The 12,312-nt window shown below is 46.8% G+C and overlaps 1 protein-coding gene across 4 annotated transcripts in view; it reads right to left on the bottom strand.

Annotated features, from left to right (window-relative positions):
* PROX1 (prospero homeobox 1) overlaps window positions 1–11,965 on the bottom strand; it is an 82,229-nt gene extending 70,264 nt beyond the window's left edge. Inside the window, exon 1 of one of the 4 annotated variants that reach the window (XM_079968613.1) lies at window positions 11,852–11,965. The gene's annotated coding sequence lies outside the window, so the exon portion shown is untranslated. Of the gene's footprint in view, window positions 1–5,385; window positions 5,638–7,993; window positions 8,542–11,851 lie in introns of those variants that run through there. The other 3 variants (XM_079968612.1, XM_079968616.1, XM_079968615.1) reach the window with 3 other exon arrangements.
* Window positions 11,966–12,312: the final 347 nt, after the last annotated feature.

Raw genomic sequence — 12,312 nt, 5'->3', positions numbered from 1 at the left:
GGCAGCACGCAGACTTTTTGGAGCTGCTCCCATCTGTTTCGGTTCACCTGTAAAAACATCTACGTGCTCCCTAGGACTGCATCTGTGGCTAGTTTTTAAAGAATGACTACCCATGCAAATAAGCATAATTTCAGCATGAAATAATCTGTACAATCAAGTGTGTAGCCAGTGCTTGTAAGTGCTGCAGCAGCAAAATGAAAAATCTTTTTGAAAGAATGAAAACCATGGCTCTTGTTTTTAATCATCTGAAGGCTGAGCCCCCAACCCAAATATTTTGCACCTACTGAAAGAACTCTTTAAAAGATTTTTGCCTTCACGCGAGCTGCAGGATGCTCGTCTGCATTCCTTGCATTTTGCACCCAAAAGAGGATAATAGTATATAGACTCTCTTTCAGATAAACTGTGAAGCTAGAATCAATCACAATTGTGAGTATTTTAGTCAAAATTTCTACTTAAACATACACACACAAGGGATGCAAAATACTGTAGTAATAATAATAATCATAACTAAATAAACAATTGACCTAGCATAGCTGGATGAATGTAAACCAATAAGTCTATTTTTCCACAATCATTTTATACACAACAAAAGTAAAAAGTAGTCTCTCTTTTTCTTTCTCTCTCTCTCTCTCTCTCTCTCTCTCTCTCCAATGAGTGAAAATAAATTAATATTTGATGGCATAGTAGAACTGGATTTATCTGAAGGCCTAAGAAGCAACGCTTAGCTTGGGATAATCAGAAGTTCAGGTATCAATCAGGAAGCTTGTTTACATAGAGTTATTATTTCTATGTAGGAAGTTCGCTGTGAATTCATATAAGTCAGGGAATAATAGGTGGCAATGGTCTTATTATTCGGCTTACTTCGTGTGACCATGGAGCAGAGTCAAATCTTTTGTGGAGTTGGCAAGTGTTATTTCTCTCTCTCTCATTTATTCACTATTCCGTTTATTCTAATGGGGGGGGGGGGAATTCAGCTGAATAGCTCAACACCTCCTTTGCTCCTTAGGTTAAGTATAACTGAACGACCACTTCCATGAAGGTAAAGGGCAAAAATGTGCAGCGCTGAAAAAGTCCTTTGAAGGGACTGGATCCGCAGCTCATTTGCATCAGCAGATACAAAATGCCTGGCTGCTGCTGACTATCCTCCAAGTGTTTCATCAACATGAGCTTCACTGTAATGAAAGAGAGGTTTCGCTATAGGGAATATACTATGAGATGTAAAATGGGGCTGAGCATTTGCAACGTTGCTGCAAGTGTTTTCACTTAAGGGAGCAGCAACGGGAGGGGGAGAGTCGTTACCTTCGCCTGTAAAGAAGGCAGTGGCATTTGACTCTGAAATCAAACCATTTGGCAGCCATTTGAGGGTTTCTGTCTTTCTTTACTTTGTATATTTTAATTCCCGTCCATTCCTACTGACCCACAAACCCAACCACAGGGTTCCACTCACAAGCCTTTTGAAAAACCAGCTTTCCTTGGCTGCAGTGTGGTGAGAAGGGAAAGAAGCTAAGGACAAGGGGAAGAGCCATGGTTCCATGGCGGCAGAGGACACGTTTTGCATGCCAAAGGTTCCAGGTTTGATCCCTGGCGTTTCCAGGTAGCGCTGAGAAGGAACCTTGCCTGAAACCCTGGGCAGCCATTACTAGCGTGTGGAGATAATTCAGACCATGAATTGATGGTCTGAATTGGTATACTGCAGCATCCTATGATAAATTTGTGTGTGCATGAGAGAGGCCGGCAGACAGACAGGCCTGGTGCATGTGTGTGGCACTGACCGAGGAAATGCTATCATAAGGTCACTGTCACGAATCCACTATCCATTTTCGTCTCTCGTATACGTACTGACTAGTGCTCTGTCCTACGGTTCTGCCACCAGGAGGGAAGACCACATTGGCTCAATAGACAGCAAGCCTGAGGAGTGACTGCTCATGAATGACACAATTAGTCCTCTCCTCAAAGCCCCCCTCCACTCTCCCTGGGGCTCTAGCCCTCTGCTCCCATTGACCCTCTGAGCTGATGCTATCTCTTACTACAACTGCTTTTAGACAGCACAATTTCTGGCTTTGAACTTTCAGCCCAAATGACGAGAAATGCATTTTCCTGCAGCCAAAGAATGCCAGTGGCTCAACCTCTTGGTTTCAAAAAAAAAAATTGCCAACATGAATTGACATCCTGAGAGAAACAGAATACCGCATACAGCAGAATGTGAGATTCTGAGTCAGCAAGAGCGCACACATTTGATATGATGAAGTCTTTCCTATTAAGACGCGCATGCATATATATATATATATATATATATATATATATGGAAGGACAAACTGATGGTCAACTTATAGACTGTACTCCTTTCTCATTTTTAAGGGGAGGAAGGAAACTGCTTTGATTTTCACAGATTTCTGTTCTGGAATACATGATCAATGAAATTCTAGAAATCAGTGAAATCCTAAATTTGATTGCGATGTACACAAATGCTGTTGCTCAGTACGATACTTTGAATTCAATATACATTACAAGTGACCCTTCACCTGGTGACCTGGTGTGGCTTCTGTTATCTGAACCTTCAAATTATGTAGGGCTTGATTGTGAGCTCTGTTTTTCGCAGATGGAAAGCAAAGAGCGCCTTTTCTCAATTCCATGGCCTGTATCATAAACCGGACTTAGTTCTCTTCTAGCGAGGTCCCATGCTGATCTATAATCTCACACCTTCCTGATCTATAATCTGTCCTCTCCTGCACTTCACCATCATCCCAAACACTCAAATATGCTATACTGAGATATTATGTGTAGTGTAGCAAATACATGGCATTTAGTTTACAAAAACGCCGTGGAGAGGATTAGGTGCCCACAAGTTGCAACACAATTTTTTTCCAAAACCATGTCAACTATACAACCTTAAGGCATCTCAGTCCTTAGCCCTAAACATTAGCTTGCTTAGATGTGCAATCCAGAAATGTTTAGAACGGCTCAAATAGAAACATCGATGGACTTGTCTGCAAAGTAATCGTCTTAGATAGTGTAGACTAAACTGCTTTCCCATATGGCTAAAGTGGACTGATTTGGGGGAAAGGGAGTGATTTAAATAGCAGGTACAGCTAAAAGTTGGACAACATTTTTACTTTGGTAAAAGAAATCAATTGCTTTAAGAAGCGCATAATTATCTGGGGCAATTTCTCAATCAAAGCTGCCGATGGTGAATACTGGAGAATGAGAAATTTGAAAGGGAAAAAATCATTCTGCAAAGTTCGAAACTGTATGTTCTTTTTACAGAACTCAGTTATTGTCTCTCTTCCACGGTCCATAAATATTATATTCCATATGTAACTAAAAAAATGTTTTGAAGGGGGAAATATGTGATAATGAAAGTGTCCTTACTGCACTGGGTTTAGGTATAATAGTTTAAGGAGCATAAGACAATGACAGCGGTACACGCAAGTTGTTAAATGTCGACAGAACATTGTATTGTACAGATCCACTTTAAGTCACCTTACTGTACTTCTGAGAAGTACAAAAGGTGGGGGGAGATATACAACATTAACATTTTTCCAATGGCAATGTTTTCAGTACTTGTAAGATAGATGACACATTCCTGTCAAATACTCCATCTTTTTAAAATGTTGTGAAGGAATTTAGGAGTACAAGTAATGGTTATTTCTAGCATCAATTACTTCTTTTCTGCTTCATTTAAATTAAGGCATTATGTTAAAAATAATAATAATTAAGGACCAAATTAAGGACCCATCTTTAGTTAAAGGAAGGAAGGAAAACTACTGTGTAGCATCATGGGCACACGGGGACCAATCTGGCAAGGTATTAAGAAGCTGCTGTGAGGTGCTCAGCATTCTCACTCCTACATAATATAGAAAGTACAAAGTGTCCTGGTGACGAAAAGGAGTTGCTATCTTATTGCTTTGTTGGCGTTAGAAATCTTTTTTGAGGGGGGAGGGAGCCATCCTATACGAATGCATCTAAAGGTTATTCCGTATGAATAAACTACCGGTATTTGGGTAAGCAATATACAAAAGGCAAAGCCATGCCAGCATATTCTCCATACAAGCCAGTGATTCAAAGAATCACTAGAAAAAAAGAGCACACCAGCGAAATCAAAACTTGCACATTTATTCCAACCGTAGTTTCCCCCCCAGATTTTCTCAGTTATATCAAGGTATAGAACCTCCAATCAGAATCCTGAATCAAATCACCCACAAAACATACTCAGAAAAATCATTCAAGCCTTTTGTAATGGAGCACAATTAAGTGATCCATCACCTGACACTTTCGTGCACTTGGAAAGTGTGCTGCAAAAAAAAGCACCAATAGCAACATCCAACCATCTGAAATATACCAAATTTAATTTTAGGCTGATCATTAAAATAAATCCCCAATGGTGACAGAGAGGCCTTCTTTCAATTTTGAACTGCAGTTCAAAGTTTTGTATTAGATCATTGCTTTGAATGTGTGGCCTGCAATCTCCATTGTCAGCAATCTGTGAAGCACATGGGCTTACGAGCAACATTTTAAAAAGTTCAAGTCCTTCAATAGTGGGACTCAAATGGCAACTTTTTTATTTGCCAGAGATGAGCTTTGGAAGGAAAAGCAGGTGAAATGGATAATGGCAAGGGCCTTGCAGGGTTGTAACCTATGAAATACATGATAGCAGATTAAGCAAAAGAAATGATAATCAAAGACACATACAAATGCAACTAGATCCATTTCAAAAGTGGTAAGACCTGTCAAGGCAATGGAAACAAGAACCAAACAACATGCTCCATTTTTAATCTAACAGTTCATTCCACATGGCCCTCCGCTAACCTAGCAGACAACATTAACTTGGAAGAAATTACAGGCTCTCATATGGATGCATACAGACTTCCATCCTTTGTACGTGTATATTCAAATGCAGGGTACAAACCTACAGCTTTAGAGGCATGCATTTGTGGGAAGATTAGGGGAGGAATGATAAAAGTCAAATATGGGGCATTTCATACTTGATGTACTAGAAAGTAATATCCAATAGCCTGTTCACAATTCTTCTTCCAATACTCAAACTACCTTCCATCTATTTTATTTGAATTCTAAGCCTGCTCAGTCCTTCCTTATCCATGCTCTGGACTCCACTAATCTGTCCTCAGATGGAGATGGGAAAGGTATCCTCAAGATTTGAGACCTACCGCCAAATCTTAAATGTGCTCACTCAGAAGTGAGCCCCACGTAGTTTAAAAGGGAGTTATTCAGTTGCTTTCCAAGTAAGCCTCACTGACTTTCGTGGGGCTAATTTCTGAGCGAACATTGCCAGAAATGGGTTGTTAGGGAACTTGTGAGTTCCCTATATATGTTATGGTCTGTCTGACCAAGGATGCTGCCTTAGGCCGCAATCCTACACGCACTTACCTGGAAGTAAGCCCCACTGAAAACACTGGGATTTACTCCTGAATAGACACGTGCAGGATCAAACTGTTCACAAGCACTTTCCCTAACTGAAGACCTTTCTGCTTCCACGGGGAGCACCATCAAGTGATCTCATAAAATCTCCAAGTAACCAGGCAGATGAGAGGCATGGCATCAGCCTGCCAGTTCATGAAAACAAATGCCAACTTTCCCCCTTCCATGCTCCTCCAAGCGTGTCAGGAGAGGTCCAAGTCTCTCTCTCTCTCTCTCTCCCTCTCTTTCTCTCTCTCTCTCTCTCTCCCCCCCCTTACTCAGCTAGACCCATCTCCTAACAAAGCGCCATAAATTCATCAACAGTCGTTGTGCTGAGGATCAACAGAGGGGGAGAGGGAGAGAGAAACTTGCACCTGTCTTTCTTGACACAACACACCTGTCTGGCACTGCCCATGCGCACTTGGAGCGAAGCGCCCCTTGGACAATTTCAAGAGCTTTGCCAAAGCGGAGGCAAAGAAAGAGAAGCGCACCAGCAGCCTCTCCCGCCGCCGCCAGCCCGCCCTTGTTAGAAGAGGCCACCGGGGGCTGTTACAACCACTTGCGAGCCAAAACTGCTGCTCGGTCGCTGCTTTGCAACTGGGGACTCGCTTCGCTCCCCCCCCTCCCCGTCTCCAGATCGCCAGACACCCCCCCCCGCCCCCTCCACCTGCCGGGCATTGTTTCTTCTTAAGACACGGCCTCCCATGCTGGAGGGCACTTTTCTTTGCAACTCTTTGCCTCTTTCCCATTTTTTTGCGCACGCTGAAACTTAAGCACGCAGACATACACGTGTACCCCCCTACGCGCGCGCAGTGGCGTAGCGTGGGTTGTCAGCACCCGGGGCAAGGCAAGTAATTTGCGCCCCCTAACCCGTGGATTTGCGCCCTCTAACCCGTGGATTTGCGCCCCCTAACCCGTGGATTTGCCCTAACCCCAGAAGTTGCGCCCGGTGCGCCCGGCCCCCCCTGCACCCCCCACGCTACGCCACTGCGCGCACGCACACCCCCCCCTACCCAGGCACACACTTGCACACTTGGACAGGCACCGTTTGTAGCCAGATCTTCGCTACCGCGGCGGGGGGGGGGGAGAGGGGTGCGGTAGGGGCAGAGGAGCTTTGCCATATTGAATTTGTGCGCCAAGTGGATCTAATCCCACCAACTAAAATAAAAAAAGAGGAAGGGAAAAGTGTCCCGTTACGGGGGCAAAGATTTCTCCTCCTTCCGCACCCCCACCTCTCCAAATCGCGCGCGCGCGCGCACCCCCCCCAAAAAAAAACCCCAGTCCGCCGCGATCCGCGAGTTTGGAAGCACTTCGGCTCAAGTGCTGCGGAGCGACGCCTCTCGAGGAAGCCGGCCGGGAGTGGAGAGAGGAAGAGCGAAAGCGCGCTCCGGAGAGGCGAGATTCTTCCTCGAGAAGGAAGCGTTCTTTCGAAAAGAAAAGTCACACGCGCGCAGGGCAAAGCCAAGCCGATCAACTTGCAGCACCGAGAGAGAGAAAGGGAGAAAAGACACCAAGCAAGGCAAAAACTCTTGAGCAGACACGGAGAGATCGCAACCGTGCCGCTGATCGTTTCTGGATCTCCTCCCTAGCAAACTTCCCACCACCCACTAAGCCCTTTCATAGATTTCCTCGGAACTAACTTAAAACGCCCAGCCGGGAGCTCCAAGGAAAAGTGAGTCTGACTGCAACCTAGCCCTAAGAACCTGACCCCTGGGTTTTTGGTTTTTTGTTTTTTTTAAGGACCCTTCCAGCTCATCCTTTCCTGTCCACCAGCCCGTCCTTCTCAGTCCTCCCTCCCCCGCAAGAAAGAAGTATTCAAACACCCATACATTTCCCCCACCCCTCCTGCTCAAATCCTCTCTCCGCGTATTTATAAATACAGCAGGTGGGGGGTGGGAGATATGAGAAGTCAGGGGCATGCAAATGATAAGCAAATCGAAGGAGACAAAAAGAAAGGCAGCGATTAATAAACAAGACAAAGAAGAAAGACCAGACCAGGAGTTGGAGAGAGAAAGGGGTGTCGGGGCGATGGGGGGGGGGGTTGGAAGAAGGAAGGAAGGAAGCCTCAGGAAAGACACTCATACAAAGCCGAATCATTCCCCACTCCCAACCTTTTTTGAAAAAATTAAACCTTAATACGAAACATCGATAAAAAAAAAGTCGAGAGGAGAAAGAACGGAAGAGAGACAATCAGGAAAGGGGGAAAACACATTTCCAATATCAAACCTTATCCTTTCCAACTGGGCAAACTATTGCGATGACTGTAGTGAAGCTTTTAGAGTTTTGGGCATAGCAAAAGCAAAAAAAACCCGTTATCAGTGTGGTTTTATTAGTCTCTAACGTCATTAACCTCATACTGGGGGACGAGGAGAAGAAATCAGCAAGAATGATAGGGGTTTTTTTTTGGGGGGGGGATTTCCCCTAAGGAGGATAAATAAATAACCGCACCCCCCCTGCCCCCAACAACTTGATCCAGCATTTGGAGCAAGCCCGTGCCAGTGTCGAAGAAGACCATCTCTCTTACCCGCCCCCCCCCAATTTAAAAAGAGAAAAGAAGTGAAGGGAGACAGATACTTACTCAGTTGCAAAGGCGATGAAACTGAGCCCCCCCTCCTCTCTCTCTCTCTCTTTTCCCCCTGCCGGTTAGATAGAAGGAGAGAAAGAGAGAGAGAGAGAGACGGAGAGCGAGCGAGCGAGCAAGAAGGGAACGCGCACACGCTCCGCACAAATACACAGCCTTGCTATCTTGCCGCTGATGAATATTGTAATTGGCCCAGGGAGGGTGAGAGTGAGCGTGCCAGGGTGTATGTAGATGCGTGTGAGTGTGCGTGTGTGAAAGAGAGAGAGAGAGAGAATGAGCGAGGGTGCAGGAGAGAAAGAGAGAGAGAGAAAGCAAGCAAGAGGGAGAACAGAGAGAGAGGGAGGGAGGAGGAGCACCCGGCTCTTCTGCGCCGCTCTCCTCTCCCAGCCTGTAATTGTCTCTTATTTCTGCAGGCAGCGGAGCAGCCTCGCTCAGCTGAGGGCTCCGCACCACAACAAGATTTACTTTAAGACACAGCTGAAGGAAACAGGAAGACTACACGTCACGCTCTGAGTGACGTGCGCCAGGCCCAGCGCCCAATCGGGAGGCTCCTTCGCATTCAAGGGGGATAGCGAGCGGAGAACTTGGGAGGAAAGAGAGCGAGACGTGGGGGGGGGGGGGGTTGTGCTGGGGGGGGGGGAGAGGAGGAGGAGGAGGAGGAGGAGGAACGGGATGGGATCGGTCTCCCCCACTTGCTGCCCCCACCTCGCCGTCCCCTTTCTCCACCCCTTGGCCCCCATCGTCGCTGATGGGAAGGAGACTTTCGTCCCAAATTTGGAGGAGGGCACATCGGAGTTCAGCCTTGCCGGGTGCGGAGATCAGTTACTGGACGTAACTGGCTTTGGTGGTTCAGTTTAGTTTGGGGTATGGCTACAACATTGCAGAAAGGAACGTGGAAAGGTGCGCCTGACTCAAAAGGAAGGGGTGGGTGCGAGGAAATAGCCACGCGCGTTTTCTATAGCTGGTGGTCAGAGATAACCCGGGTGTGTAGGGAGTACAATCGGTGTAGCCCCGCACCCGACGCTAGTCCTCGGAGTCCCACGCAGGGTTGTAGGGCATTCCCACGTAAGAGTGCTCAGGCTTGCGGACTAATTACAATTAAACCATCCATCCGCGCACAGAAAGCAGGTGCGTGCGTAAAGACGCGCTCTCGTAGCGGAAAGGTGGCATGTCAGCGTGTCGCGAGGATACCAACCCCCCCCCCCCCAAGAAACTTTACAGCCTCGTTAAGATTTCAAGTTGGTGGGGCTTTCGTCGCCTTTTGAGCAACTCTGTGGTAGGTGGACAGCCCGATGCAAAAACAGCTAAGGCGAAATCGTTAAAAGTAAAGCTTTCCTTCGACTGCCAGTACTTCGGTTTAGTTGGTGGTGGGTTGGACTGTGTGTCATTGCTTAGGCACGGGGAGAGAGGGAGGGGGTGGTGGCATTGGATAAGCTGCACTGAACGAAGCCAAGGTGCCCCTCATTCCATCCATTCCAGGCAATCACGGTTGTCAATGGCCAGGAAATGGTTCTCGGTCTTTGACAAACTCTTAAAACTATAGAAGTAGGGGCATCAAAAAGGTCAGTTTTAATCACGGTATATATTAACTCTCTCTCTCTCCCCCCACTCTCTCTCTCACCCCCCCCCTTTAGATCTAGACAAAATACCAATGTCAGCAACCTATGCACTGCGTAAAAACTCAGAAGGCGCAAGTGACTAACTTAAAACAATTGGACAACCACCCTTTTTTCCACTTTTGCAAACCTCTTCAAAGCCTTCAATACGAATTCACTTTCTCCTGATTTAAAGAAGTTCATCGATGTTTCTCTCTCTCTCTCCCGCTCCCAGGAGTGATTCAACAAAATAAGTGGAAAGGGAAGTCGCGTTGGAGCCTTGAAGTAAACCTGGCGGTTGCTCCTAACCTGTCTTGTAGCTATACAATCTTCTGTTGGTCGTGAAGAGGCTCCTTAGCGCAGACGCCACAAAAAGCATTCACCCAAAGTTCGGACCAGCCTCCCTGTATCCATGATGTGTAGGTCATGAACTCAAGAGCCTTAAATTAAATCCTGCTTTAAGTCACTGGAAGGTGGGGTGGGGTGGAGACCACTAACTCTTTCCAATAACTCTGGAACACAATCAGATCACCGAGTTGGTTTAAAAACTCCTATCGGTAGTTCAGATTTACGATCTGTATGTCCGCCGCGAACTCAAACCACACTTTTCTTGATAGTTTATTCAACTCATTCAGCTCCCTCTTCCAAAGGTTGCCTTACTGTTGTTGCTACTACCATTAATACTAAAGGTATGTCTATTCCTGGTACCACAAGGAAAGCAAAAAAATGACTTTATCGGGATATTAAAAAAAAAAAAATCAGAGCAGGCAAGTTAAACCGCTTTGAGAAAAGACGGCGCGCCGCTTATCGTATACGCGGGAAAATAATAAAATCCCACCCCTGCCTTTCTTTCGGACAGGTATCTGTGCAAAATATTTTAAACACATAATTTTAAAATCCTAACCTTATCTGCATTAGTTACGGCACCCGGGAAAAAAACCCATGCCGATGCACAGGTAATCTTTTTTTTAAAACACACACAGAGAGAGAACACGCAGGAATCTGGCGAGCCCACAGATCCGAGTCTGCTTGAATGGCTCGCAGCGTGCGAGGATTTTGGCGCTCTCTTTCTGGTCGTTTTCTAACTTTTAATTCTGGGATTTCTTTAGGGCGCATGGGGTTTATTCTGCATATATGCTCTCTCGTGCACGTGCAACATTCCCATCTCCATCCCTTCCTCTCTCTCATTCCAACTCCATAAAAACTAGAAAACTGCTGTGGATAAGACACGGGCGCCCAAAGAAAACAGCGGGGGAACAATTCAAAACAATAACAACACCCCCAAAACTTATTAGAAACTCGAATCTGAGAACACATTTTTTTAAAAAAAGAAATAAACAAGGAGAGAACGCGAGCGAAGGAAAATTGACAGAGAGCAACTGCGTGACGGGGGAAACAGGGAGAGATTGTGTTGTTCTACATCTCTCGCTTGGGAAAACTGTGGATCCGGGTTAGGGGGGTGCAATAGTCGTTCTTGAAGGCAACCCTCTCGGGGAGAAGGACTGGCTGGGTCGTGGTCCCATCGCCCGGGGTCCCCTGCACTTAATTCGGGAGGGAAGCGAAATTTGGAGGCGGGGGCGAGCGAGAAAGAAAAACTCTCCCTTAGAAATGGTCCACGCCCCCTTCCTTCCTTCTTTCCTACTGCGGACTTCTGGGCTGTAGTCCACTGGGGGGGGGGGAGGCTATCATTTCGCGGCCCTTCATCCAGGGGGCTAACCCCCCTCTTTCCCCAAGATTTCTCACAACAACCTCGATCTGGGACGCAGGGGTTGCAGCTGGAGTGACACTCCCCCCCACCTCCCCTCCCCAAAAAGCCCTTTGCATCTACTTGTTCAAATCTCTCTCTCTCTCTCTCTCTCTCTCTCTCTCTCTCTCTCTCTCTCTCTCTCTTCTTCTCCCTGGAGAAAAACTCCTGAATATCTGATGCGACTCTCCCATCTGTTTCCTAATCTGTTAGGTGAGGCAGAAGAGTCAGGAGGCGAGGGGGAGAAAACCCGCTCGGTTGCGGAAGGAGAAGCAAAGGCGTCCTTTTTTTTCCTTTCCATCGAGGCGTCTCCCGCGCGCCCCTCCCGTCTCCTTATCTTCTGCAGAAAAGAGGAAACTACCGTTTTTAGTGCCTCTTGGAGAGCCTGTCATAACCATAAAACTGCGGTGGGAAAAACAGGCCCGAGTCCTTGAACTCCAAGCAGCCAGTTCTTCTCAGGGCAACTTCTGCTTCTCCGCTTTAAAAAAATAAATAAATGAAATAAAATTCCCTTACCTTTGCCTCTCGAGTTCTTCCTGGACTTGTGGCTCCAGGTAATGGAGACCCCATGAGCGCCTCGCCGGTTTTATAACTTGCGACGGCTTCGAGGTGCTGCCTTTGTCTCCCCTCGCCACCCCCACCCCCGATGGTTTAATATTTTTTTTTAAAGATATCCTATTTGTAAAACAACATAAAAGTCAGCGCCAACTCCCGCGGCTGCTTGATGGCCTTTGTGTCAAACTGAGAAGCGATCAGTCCTGGTTTAACGCGCAGCCTGTCAGAGTTTATTTTCCTTTCCCCCTCTTTTTCTCTCCCTCCACCCCTGCCTCAAACTCGACGGTTGCCCCACCGAGGACCGGCTCGGGGCATCCCTCGCCCCCTCGGCGGAATTATGGAGACCACGCGGCGAAGCGATGCAAAAGCGGCAGCTGCGAGGAGGAATTCCCTGACGGGAACCCGGCTGCTTTGCTGTGACC

The sequence above is a fragment of the Podarcis cretensis genome, assembly GCF_951804945.1.
Source record: "Podarcis cretensis genome assembly, chromosome: 3".
NCBI lineage: Eukaryota > Metazoa > Chordata > Lepidosauria > Squamata > Lacertidae > Podarcis > Podarcis cretensis.
The sequence above is the reverse complement of the archived record's forward strand: the minus strand, read 5'-3'. Positions and strand labels throughout refer to the sequence as shown.